The following is a 12,045-nucleotide window of genomic DNA, read 5'->3' on the forward strand; positions in this document are numbered from 1 at the left end:
ACGGCTGAAAAAGGTTGCTGACCCCTGCTCCAAGCAGTCCCTGTCAGTGCTGCCCAGGTCTGCTGGGAATTTATTTAATAAAATTTATATAGCGTTTACCGTGAAAGCACACATCTCAAAAGCAGTTTGTTGTCCAAAACATCTGGAGGGCTCCAGGTTGCTAGGAAATGCCTTAGGGCCCTAGATAATAACAATATTTTGAAGAATAATTTTAGTTTCCTTTGAGGAAGCACCTTTTGCTGGGGCTGTGTACACATTACACTGTACAGTGGTACCTCAGGTTACATACGCTTCAGGTTACAGACTCCGCTAACCCAGAAATAGTACCTCAGGTTAAGAACTTTGCTTCAGGATGAGAACAGAAATTGCATGGCCGCAGCAGTGCGAGGCCCCATTAGCTAAAGTGGTGCTTCAGGTTAAGAACAGTTTCAGGTTAAGAACGGACCTCCGGAACGAGTTAAGTACTTAACCCAAGGTACCACTGTACTTTGGTTCCAGTGTGTTCCCACCGCTGGTGGCCGATGCAGAGTACATATGACCTTAGCCATGATCCACATCTATCCCATAATTTCTTGAGAAATGCCACTGTCTGATCCTTTCCCCCTCAAACCAGCTTCCATCTGATTTGAAAACGGAAGCCACATTCACTTCTCAGTTAAACTGAGGTATGTGCATTTGAGAGTCCCATGGACTGCAAGAAGATCAAACCTCTCCATTCTGAAGGAAATCAGCCCCGAGTGCTCACTGGAAGGACAGATCCTGAAGCTGAGGCTCTAATACTTTGACCACCTCATGAGAAGAGAAGACTCCCTGGAAAAGACCCTGATGCTGGGAGAGATGGAGGGCACAAGGAGAAGGGGACGACAGAGGATGAGATGGTTGGACAGTGTTCTCGAAGCTACCAGCATGAGTTTGACCAAACTGCGGGAGGCAGTGGAAGACAGGAGTGCCTGGCGTGCTCTGGTCCATGGGGGTCACGAAGAGTCAGGCACGACTAAACGACTAAACAACAGCAACAACATGTGCATTTGAGACAGCCATTGTGCATGCATGGATGACAGTGTGCGAACAGCTTCATGAACAGGGTGTGTTTAGGCACGGTGAAACAAATTTGGTTGTGTGCATTGGATTAAAGCACACACACACACACACCCCCTCCGAGCCTGGTGTGTACAGTAATGAGAGTCGATTCACAGAACCTGTGAAGACCTGCTGAGCCAATTGTTTTCACCCGTTGCAGACTGCTTGTGGTGAGTTATAAACTGAAATTGTGTTGGCCATGCTTCTAAAACCTTCCGCAAGTGGAACAATCAGTGGTTTGTCTAACTCTGATGTGGCCAACTGTGACCTCGAGATTCCATGTGTCGAAGTTCTCCTTGCCATAAGCAGAACTTTTGCCCCATTCATTGTTTCTCTCGAACTATGAATGGCGTATTGATAGCCATAGCTCCAGAAATGCATTCCTTAATTCTATAATATCAGCTCCAGGACATACAATTTTCCGTTTTTTTATTCTGGAAGTAGACAGGAATTTTGCTTTTGCTTTCTTTTTCTTTTGCCATCGAAACTCTATCTGCTTTCTTTTCTACTTGGTGAATTGGGAAATTGTAACGCATGAATCTAGCTAAACAAGTTCCCAATGCAAACGCCATTTTGTAAACAAAGAACTCTTTGAAAAATGGTTGCAGGCCTCTGGATCCTTGTGATGGCCAGGAAAACTGTTTGTTTTGGGGTGTGTTTTTTTGCTGTTCCTGGAATTCATCTAAGCCTCTCAGATAGTGTCACATGTAGCAAGAGTGTTTGCGGTGCAGAAGGAAAGAAGGAACTTTTCTCCGCTGAAGAAGTCAGGCTCTTTCCTGCCAACTAACTATCAACCATGATTACTGAGAGCATTGCTCTTAAGAATATGCAGGAATTTCATACCCCGTATATGCCAGATTATTGCTAATGCCTGCCCTTTGGCAGACCAAAATATTAGCAGGGGGAGTCATCTGAGTCTTTATCAAAGCAGTTTGACTCATAAACCAACCCATCAGCAGAGAGTTCTCTTCTTTCTTTCTTTCTTTCTTTCTGTCTGTCATTCTATGAGGAAATTTTAAAAACTGCACTCTTAAATCCGCTCAACAAACTCAACTTTGGTACAAACCTGATGTTTCCACATGGCATCAAATTGACTACACCTTGGGTGAATTTTGAAAGGCTTGCTTTATTAACATTTATCAAGTCAATTGATACCTCTCGTCGAAAGCATTCTCATCACTGGGTTCTAAAACAGATTCCCATTCCAGTCCCTCCTCTCCCCGGTTTTGAGGGTTTTTCTTCTTCTTTTAAAAACCCATATATAATGTCTTCTCGTGACCATCTAGCAAACGCAATTTGTTGCCTTTTTAAAAGCTCCTGAAAGAAACGTAGAGCTTGGGAATCGGAATAATCACCACTTTTGTAAAGACAAGTGTGCTCAACATTTTGTATCCTGACAGTATTCTGTTTTCCTCATTTGAACCTTGTAGCTTCTTTTAAGAGGCTGGTGGGAACAGGTTAAAGGTCGCCCTTGAGCTGCCAACAAATCGAGTGAAAAATTGTGGACAGTTCCCCTTTGCTTGGATTAAGAGTTCTATTCTTTCCCTTTGTGATGGCAATACCTTCTCTGGGAGGACTTGTGTGTAGCAAATTAGTGTTCTGACCTCCCTTTCTAATTACTTCTTCAGGTGTAACAGCAAGCCAGCTGTTGGGGAAAGACAGAAGATGCCGCTCAGCGGTGTTCGGTTCACATAATGACATCTGTCACTAATAGCCCCAGAATTACAAAAGCTTCCTTTTGTTTCTCTCCGTTTATTCAAAGAAGTGGAACGTCTTCTTTCCCCAAGGAAATAAAAAGTGGAATTCTGGGAGTTGTATGAAAGTGACGGTGCGATATTCCGTGTGGTCCATGCTTAAGGTTGTCTGCCAAATCTATACCAGCGGCTCTCAAACTCTCCCTGCCACAGACCACTTGGAAAAAATGCTAATAGTTTTGTAACGATTTTTCTGCCCTATGATTTTTAATTGTATTCTTATAGCTGCTTAGATTTCTTGCAAGTTGCATTCCAGAGAAGTCAGATGGTAGTAAGGTGAAATACTAAATAAAATAATAAAAGAAACCATTAAAATACATTTGAAAAACCACACAAATATTTAACATAGACATGCCACGGACCACCAAAATGAAGCTTTGAGAACCTCTGATCTCTCAAAGCCCTTCACGGCCTAGGACCCTCGTACCTACGGGACCGCCTCTCCCGGTATGCCCCACGGAGAGCCTCAAGGTCCATAAATAGCAACACTCTAGTGGTCCCGGGCCCTAAGGAAGTTAGATTAGCCTCAACCAGAGCCAGGGCCTTTTCAACACTGGCTCCAGCCTGGTAGAACGCTCTGCCTCATGAGACCAGGGCCCTGCAGGATCTGATTTCTTTCCACAGGGCCTGTAAGACAGAGTTGTTCCGCCTGGCCTTTGGCTTGGAGCCAGTTTGATTCCCTCCCCCTCTTTCTTTTTTCTTTTCCTTTCTCCTCCTGTGATGAGGCTGCATTTTAATATTTTAATTGTATTTAATCTTGTTTTTAAGTTGTATTCATTCAACTTGTTTTTATTATTGCTTGTTAGCCGCCCTCAGCCCGGCCTTGGCTGGGGAGGGCGTGGTATAATTAAAAATTATTATTATTATTATGTATTTAAATGAAACAACAACATTCAGCTCTAAATACGTGTAATCAAAGTGGTATGTTTTCTGGTAGCTGGAATATCCTAAGAACCGAATGTGCTAGAAACTATGAACATATCCAGTAAGTTTCTGTTGTGTAATTCTGAAGCCAGTTAGATGAACATCTGGAAAATTTTGGAAAGCTTAGTAATGAAAGCATACCACACAGAACTCTGGCTGCAATGCACTATATCTGAGAAGACGACTAGATGCAGAAGTCAGAGCTCTTGCAACTTTAATAATTGTAATTATTGAATGACAACTTACACCTGTTGAAATTCCCTATTTAAGGTATGGGAGTCCTGCTCCCTCATGCACCCCCGCCATGCATTCTTGTTACAATAAGGGCCGGTCACGTCATACACTGCAAAACCTTTGCCAAAGTTTGGCGCCGGTTTGGAGTGAATTGGACGGCGTTGGGTTTGGGGTGACCCTGTGACCTCCGGGTTTGAGTGTCAATGACTCTGTTTGTGGGGCTCCACAAAACGCAGGGTTTTTGCTGCAAAACTTCGACACAGGTTTGGTAAAAGGTAAAGGGACCCCTGATCATTAGGTTCAGTCGTGGCCAACTCTGGGCTTGCGGTGCTCATCTCACTTTATTGGCCGAGGGAGCCAGCATACAGCTTCCGGGTCATGTGGCCAGCATGACTAAGCCGCTTCTGGTGAACCAGAGGAAATGAAACGCTGTTTACCTTCCCGCCGGAGCGGTACCTATTTATCTACTTGCACTTTGACGTGCTTTCGAACTGCTAGGTTGGCAGGAGCAGGGACCGAGCAACAGGAGCTCACCCTGTCGCGGGGATTTAAACCGCCGACCTTCTGATCGGCAAGTCCTAGGCTCTGTGGGACGGTACTGCTGGCCCCAAGGGAAGCGCTATGTGCATGTCAAAAATAACCATGCTAGCCGTCTGTTTCATGAAATCTCTTCATTAAAAAGGTTACCATGGTGAATGGACAGTAGACCATAGATATAGAACAGCTACATAGCAGAGGTAAGCACTGCCCCTAAGAAACTGCCACACACACACACACAGAGAGAGAGAGAGAGAGAGAGAGAGAGAGAGAGAGAGAGAGATCATAAAATTGCAAGGGAAGGAACATGCCATGAAACTCAGAATGCTGGATGCTAGTGCAATTACTAGCAAAGCTATTTATTTCATGCACACATGTTCTAGGTCCTGAGAGTTGAAGTTTTACCCCTCATGATGCCCCGCATTTCTTGGGCTCCATGATCACCGCAGATGGTGACAGCAGTCACGAAATTAAAAGACGCCTGCTTCTTGGGAGAAAAGCAATGACAAACCTAGACAGCATCTTAAAAAGCAGAGACATCACCTTGCCAACAAAGGTCCGTATAGTTAAAGCTGGGGTTTTCCCAGTAGGGATATATGGAAGTGAGAGCTGGACCATAAAGAAGGCTGATCGCCGAAGAATTGATGCTTTTGAATTTTGGTGCTGGAGGAGACTCTTGAGAGTCCCATGGACTGCAAGAAGATCAAACCGATCCATTCTGAAGGAAATCAGCCCTGAGTGCTCACTGAAAGGACAGATCCTGAAGCTGAGGCTCCAATACTTTGGCCACCTCATGAGAAGACCCTGGGAAAAGACCCTGATGTTGGGAAAGATGGAGGGCACAAGGAGAAGGAGAAGGTAGAGGACGAGATGGTTGGAGAGTGTTCTCAAAGCTATCAGCATGAGTTTGACTAAACTGTGGGAGGCAGTGGAAGACAGAAGTGCCTGGCGTGCTCTGGTCCATGGGGTCACGAAGAGTCGGACACGACTAAACGGCTAAACAACAACAGTACAACTACTAGCAAAGCTATTTATTTCCTGCACACATGTTCTAGGTCCTGAGATTTGAAGTTTTACTCCTCATGATGCCCCACATTTATTTAATTATAGAACACGTTTACACCAGTTTAACTGTCATTCTCTCCCCAGGGAACAGAAGTTTAGTGAGGGATCTCCCTAGCGGGAAATTTCCAGTGGTCTCAGGGCCAGATTTAGGTTTGATGAGGCCCTAAGCTACTGAAGGTATTGAGGCCCTTTAGATGTCCAGCTGTCCTTTGTCAACAACAAATTGTCTCCGTTTTTTGTGTTGAATATATGCTATATGGTGATTTATGGACCTAATAGGTATCTCAAGATGAATATTTTTCTAAAGTAATTTTATAATGGGATCAAAATAAATAAATAATGTATTACATGATGTCAATCAGCAGGCATAAGACTCATACCCTTAGTCTATGCTGCCTGATCATCAGTCAACAAGCACTCTTTAAGATTAGAGAACAGGTACAACAGCTTGACCTACATTCAACTGTGCTGCACTGCAGTCTGCAGCTGCATGCTACATGTTGCCATACAACCAGTCCATGCAGAATGTAGGCACCCTATATATAGAAATGAGCAAACCAGTGATATTTTAGGTAGCAGGCTAGCAGGCAGGGCCCATTACTTACATCATAGGAGCCTACACAACACAAAACACTGTTGCTGTATGTAGGTTTTATTTTAGTTGGTTTTTTATCTTATATTTTGGAAATGTACATCCAGTGTTTCTTTTCCCTTTAATTTTTTTGGGGGCCCCCAAGAGAGTGGGGCCCTAAGCTATAGCTTGTTTAGCTTATATGTAAATCCGGCACTGAGTGCTCTCACCAAGCAACAACCCCCAGGACCATTAAACCAGTAGGAAATTGAGTTGTAGATATGCCAATGGTGCTTCTATCCTGCAAAGCAGCTCAGGGTCAGCGGGGACAGATGGTGTTTTACTGATTACAGATGAGACTATACAGTACAGTGGTATCTCTGGTTATGTACTTAATTCGTTCCAGAGGTCCATTCTTAACCTGAAACTGTTCTTAACCTGAGACACCATTTTAGCTAATGGGGCCTCCCACTGCTGCTGCTGCGCCGTCGTCGCACAATTTCTATTCTCATCCTGAAGCAAAGTTCTTAACCCGAGGTACTATTTTTGGGTTAGCAGAGTCTGTAACCTGAAGCGTCTGTAACCTGAAGCGTCTGTAACACGAGGTACCACTGTACTGGTTTACATTATATTCCAGCTGGATATAAGGCAATAAGGTACAATTTTATAACAGACTTCAGTCAAGTCAACTAATTCCAGCAACACGTTTTCTGTAAAGTGCGTGTGCAAAGTTTTGCACCAGACTTATCCTTCAAATGTAAGGGGATATGTGCAAATGAGCATAATAGCAGGCACATTAAGTTTTTTAAAATATGGCTACATGAGAAATATGAATAGCATGCTTGTTACGAGGTCAGTCTTCCTAGCTGATACTTTGCCCTGTCTTGCTAGCAGAAATGGTAATGGCGAATGATGCACAATAGCATTTGTGAGTCAAGGACGGTTGCAACTGAACCCCCCCCCACCCCCGACACACGCAGAGAAGAATAAGCCTAACAAAGGATATGTTTGCTTTAGGATTTTACCCAGGCAAATCCAGCTGCCTCCAAGCTAGAGCTGGGATGATTAAGATACAGCAGGGAAATTTGTCAGCTAGCAGCACAGGTTTTAAGAGACTGCCGCACAGCCGTAACCCCTGCAGTCCTCTTCCCCACAGAATTTAATTATGATAACTGTAATCAAATTTGTAAATCAATTTTACATTGGGATGGGGGGAAACCAGGACTTGGCTATGCCCGCTTCCTGTAGACATAGACAAGGTGATACTTGCCTGCTTTGTCTAGAATATATAGTTTATTGCTGGAATGGAATACAAAAGATGAAGAAATAAAGGAATCAATGATAAAATGGGTGGTCGATACTGGGCATAACATCGAATTGGAAGCGTGGAAAAGACTATGGAAGGAGGGTTTGAGATTTACAGGATGTATGGTTCTAAAGGAAAACTTGTTAAAGATGATGTATAGATGGCACTTGACGCCAGTAAAGTTAACTAAAATGTATAGAAAAAGAAAATGTTGGGAATGTAAAAAAGTAGATGGGGATTATTTTCATATGTGGTGGACCTGTGATAAGGTTAAAAAAAATTGGGAATCAATTTATAATGAACTCAAAAAAATATTTAGGTATACTTTTCCCAAAAGACCGGAAGCGTGTCTATTAGGTTTAATAGGAATGGAAATCAAAATGGGTGACCAAAATCTGTTTGTGTATGCTACGGCCGCCGCAAGAACCCTCCTGGCCCAAAGATGGAAAACACAAGACATACCAACCATCCAGGAGTGGCAGGTGAAGTTGACAGAATACGCAGAACTTGCCAAATTGTCAGGGAGGATCCGGGACCAGGAAGACCAAAGATACCAAAATAGTTGGAATAAATTTATTGAATATTTAAAGGAGAATTGTAAAGAGGTCAAGATACTAGCAGGATTGACATAATACCTTCAATGTAAAGGTAAAGGTACGCCTGCCCATACGGGCCAGTCGTGTCCGACTCTAAGGTTGTGCGCCCATCTCGCTTAAGAGGCCGGGGGCCAGCGCTGTCCAGAGACACTTCCGGGTCATGTGGCCAGTGTGACAAAGCTGCTCTGGCGAGCCAGGACCAGAGTAGCACACGGAAACGCCGTTTACCTTCCTGCTACAAAGCGGTACCTATTTATCTACTTGCACTTAGGAGTGCTTTTGAACTGCTAGGTGGGCAGGAGCTGGGACCAAAAGATGGGAGCTCACCCCGCCGTGGGGGATTCGAACCACCGACCATGCAATCGGCAAGCCCTAGGCACTGAGGTTTTACCCATAACGCCACAGTACTATTGTGAGAATGATGTGCACGATAGAAAGGGGTTAAATATACCAATTGCAGGGAGGGAGGGGAGTCGCGACTTGGCAGAGTCAAAGGGAATGTATGGTATTAATATGGTTAGTTGAAAAAGAATATGTAAGGAAAACAATAAAAATTTACTTGGAAAAAAAAGAAGATAGTTGCCTGCTTTGGATTTCCAATTGGTAAAGAATGGCTCTAGTAAGCAGTGACCTCCCGCATCTCCCCAATTACAGGTCCATCAGCTTCCACAGAGAACAATTTGGTAAGCAAAAGGCCTCGATTTCCATAACCATTACCCCTAACAGCAGTTCCTAAGAAGGAGCTGAAAAGCACGCCTGATCACAGGAGGAGGAAATGTTTGGAGGAGAGATTTAAATGAATAACCGGTGATAGTGCAACATTAACCTCGGGCTAGCAGAAGCTCAACATAAAAAAAACCCCAAAGATCATGGCCACTGGTCCCATCACCTCCTGGCAAATAGAAGGGGAAGAAATGGAGGCAGTGAGAGATTTTACTTTCTTGGGCTCCATGATCACTGCAGATGACAGCAGCCACAAAATTAAAAGACGCCTTCTTCTTGGGAGAAAAGCAATGACAAACCTAGACAGCATCTTAAAAAGCAGAGACATCACCTTGCCAACAAAGGTCCATATAGTAAAAGCCATGGTTTTCCCAGTAGTAATGTATGGAAGTGAGAGCTGAACCATAAAGAAGGCTGATCGCCAAAGAATTGATGCTTTTGAATTCTGGTGCTGGAGGAGACTCTTGAGAGTCCCATGGACTGCGAGAAGATCAAACCGATCTATTCTTAAGAAAATCAGCCCTGAGTGCTCACTGGAAGGACAGATCCTGAAGCTGAGGCTCCAATACTTTGGCCACCTCATGAGAAAAGAAGACTCTCTGGAAAAGACCCTGATGTTGGGAAAGATGGAGGGCCCAAGGAGAAGGGGACAACAGAGGACGAGATGGTTGGACAGTGTTCTCGAAGCTACTAGCATGAGTTTGACCAAACTGCGGGAGGCAGTGGAAGACAGGAGTGCCTGGCGTGCTCTGGTCCATGGGGTCACAAAGAGTCGGACACAACTAAACGACTAAACAACAAGAAAAGCAAGCAGGGACTGTCCTGGTTCTTTCGGGGTAGTTATGCCCTACTTTTGAACCTTTGCACAAACACAAAAATAGACAAAATAATACCAAGGTTCCCCATCTGTTCCCCATCTTGATTCAAAGTGGTGCCCAGTCTCCAAACAGCAATAGTGTCTCTTCTGCTCCAGTTCTTCTGTTCCATTCTTTATATATGGCTGATATATATTAATGCACATACTGGTAGGGTCTTTCGCAACCTTTTGCCCCCAAACCTCCAAGTCAGCCTTAGAAAGACTTTTCTTAGGTGGCCGGCCCCATTAGCTCAGCTCAAGTTAGTTAATCAATACCTTGAGATGCCTGATTCCCCAGGATGCTCTACAAACACTACCTGCCACCACCGATGAATTATTTGTGCAAATATCAGATAATTTTGGTTAGTTGCATTTACACTGTGGGTTAAATCACAGAGCCTAGGACTTGCCGATGAGAAGGTCGGCGGTTCGAATCCCCGCGACGGGGTGAGCTCCCGTTGCTCGGTCCCTGCTCCTGCCCACCTAGCAGTTCGAAAGCACGTCAAAGTGCAAGTAGATAAATAGGTACTGCTCCGGCGGGAAGGTAAACGGCGTTTCCGTGCGCTGCTCTGGTTCGCCAGAAGCGGCTTAGTCACGCTGGCCACATGACCCGGAAGCTGTACGCCGGCTCCCTCGGCCAATAAACCGAGATGAGCGCCGCAACCCCAGAGTCGGCCATGACTAGACCTAATGGTCAGGGGTCCCTTTACCTTTACACACACGCACGCGCGCGCGCACACACACACAGAGAGAGAGAGAGAGAGAGAGAGAGAGAGAGAGAGCCCATCTCTCCAAGGAGCTCAATGTTATCATCACAACAACTTTAGGCTGAGAGAGAGTCTGAGACTGGCTGCCTTCCTTTCCTCCCTGTGTTTTTAAACATATTGCAATGGGCAGAAATTCAGCAGCTGAAGCTTTCCCTCGTGATGTCTCTGTGCAGGGAAAGTATTCTATCTGTAATACAGTTATTAAAGAAACAAAAGCGCTGCCCAAGAAGGGGAGGGAATATCCTAGCTTTAGCTCATCCCACAGTGTTATTAGCTGGAAGGCTGCTGGGGGTCGTAGGAGAAGGAAAACTCTGCTCCTAAACCTCTGCTGCCTTGTGGGATATCTTTGGGGGATGAAAAGGCTAAGGAGTAAACCCTACACAAATCCAGAGTGGAGTCCCTAAGGTGGTTGAACGATGCCTTGTATTTCTCCTTCCAGCAACTCCAGTATTGCTCTGCTTTCCTTTGGACCACGTCAGCGAGGCCAAGAAGGGGAATGATATATAATGAAATGAGAAAAATTGTTTAAAATAACTTTTGTTAAAAAACCAGAAGCTTTTTTTTATTAGGAATTACATGTAGCGACATCCCGAAGGACCACAAAAGACATTTTCTGTATGGAACAACAGCCGCCTAGATGCTACTAGCCCAGGGATGGAAAGAAGATAAAGTCCCTACCAGAAAAGAATGGAAAAGCAAGCTGATGGACTATGCCGAAATGGCAGAGCTGACTGGAAAACTCAGGAACCAAGAGGACAAAAACTTTACAAAAGAATGGGGAAAATCTGTTAGTTATTTAAGAGACCACTGTAAGCAGATGGAGACATTGGCAGGATTTTGATTTCACCTAAAGGTAAAGGTAAAGGTACCCCTGCCCGTACGGGCCAGTCTTGACAGACTCTGGGGTTGTGCGCCCATCTCACTTAAGAGGCCAGGGGCCAGCGCTGTCCGGAGACACTTCCGGGTCACGTGGCCAGCGTGACATCGCTGCTCTGGCGAGCCAGAGCCGCACACGGAAACGCCGTTTACCTTCCCGCTGGTAAGCGGTCCCTATTTATCTACTTGCACCCGGAGGTGCTTTCGAACTGCTAGGTTGGCAGGCGCTGGGACCGAGCAGCGGGAGCGCACCCCGCCGCAGGGATTCGAACCGCCGACCTTTCGATCGGCAAGCCCTAGGCGCTGAGGCTTTAACCCACAGCGCCACCTGCGTCCCACTTGATTTCACCTGCAGTGTAACAATTACCATGGAAAACATGGATTGATATACCGGTAATGTTATGATTTTGGAAGAAGATGCAGTTTTAATTGTTTAAAATGGGACTCCAGAGAGGGGATGGGGGGGAAGTCTATTAAAGATTTTTTTGATTTACAAAAGTGTGTGCAATGTCTCTCTCTCGTATTTTCCCCCCCATGTAACATTTTTACAAATCAGCTTCATTTGTTGAGACGTTAAGAAGAAAGGGGGAAAGAGGTGGAGGGCAGGGAGATGGGTGGGGGTGGGGTCGGGTGGCGATGTTTCTATTTTACTTACTATGCGTAGGGTTTGGTGTCAGCGTTGCTCGTGCAAGTTCTTTGCTGTTCACTTGTGTTCCTTTGGTGGTGAGAGGTTGGGGTTGGCCCAGGGTGTGGTTA

The 12,045-nt window shown here is 45.0% G+C and overlaps 1 long non-coding RNA gene across 1 annotated transcript in view; it reads left to right on the forward strand.

Moving 5' to 3' along the window:
- Positions 1 to 226: 226 nt before the first annotated feature.
- Positions 227 to 12,045, forward strand: part of LOC307220863 — a 176,447-nt gene continuing 164,628 nt past the window's right edge. The window contains exon 1 of the long non-coding RNA XR_013841135.1: positions 227 to 983. This is a non-coding gene — a long non-coding RNA (uncharacterized lncRNA). The remainder of the gene's footprint in view (positions 984 to 12,045) is intronic.

This window comes from Podarcis cretensis, assembly GCF_951804945.1.
Source record: "Podarcis cretensis genome assembly, chromosome: 1".
Classification (NCBI taxonomy): Eukaryota; Metazoa; Chordata; class Lepidosauria; order Squamata; family Lacertidae; genus Podarcis; species Podarcis cretensis.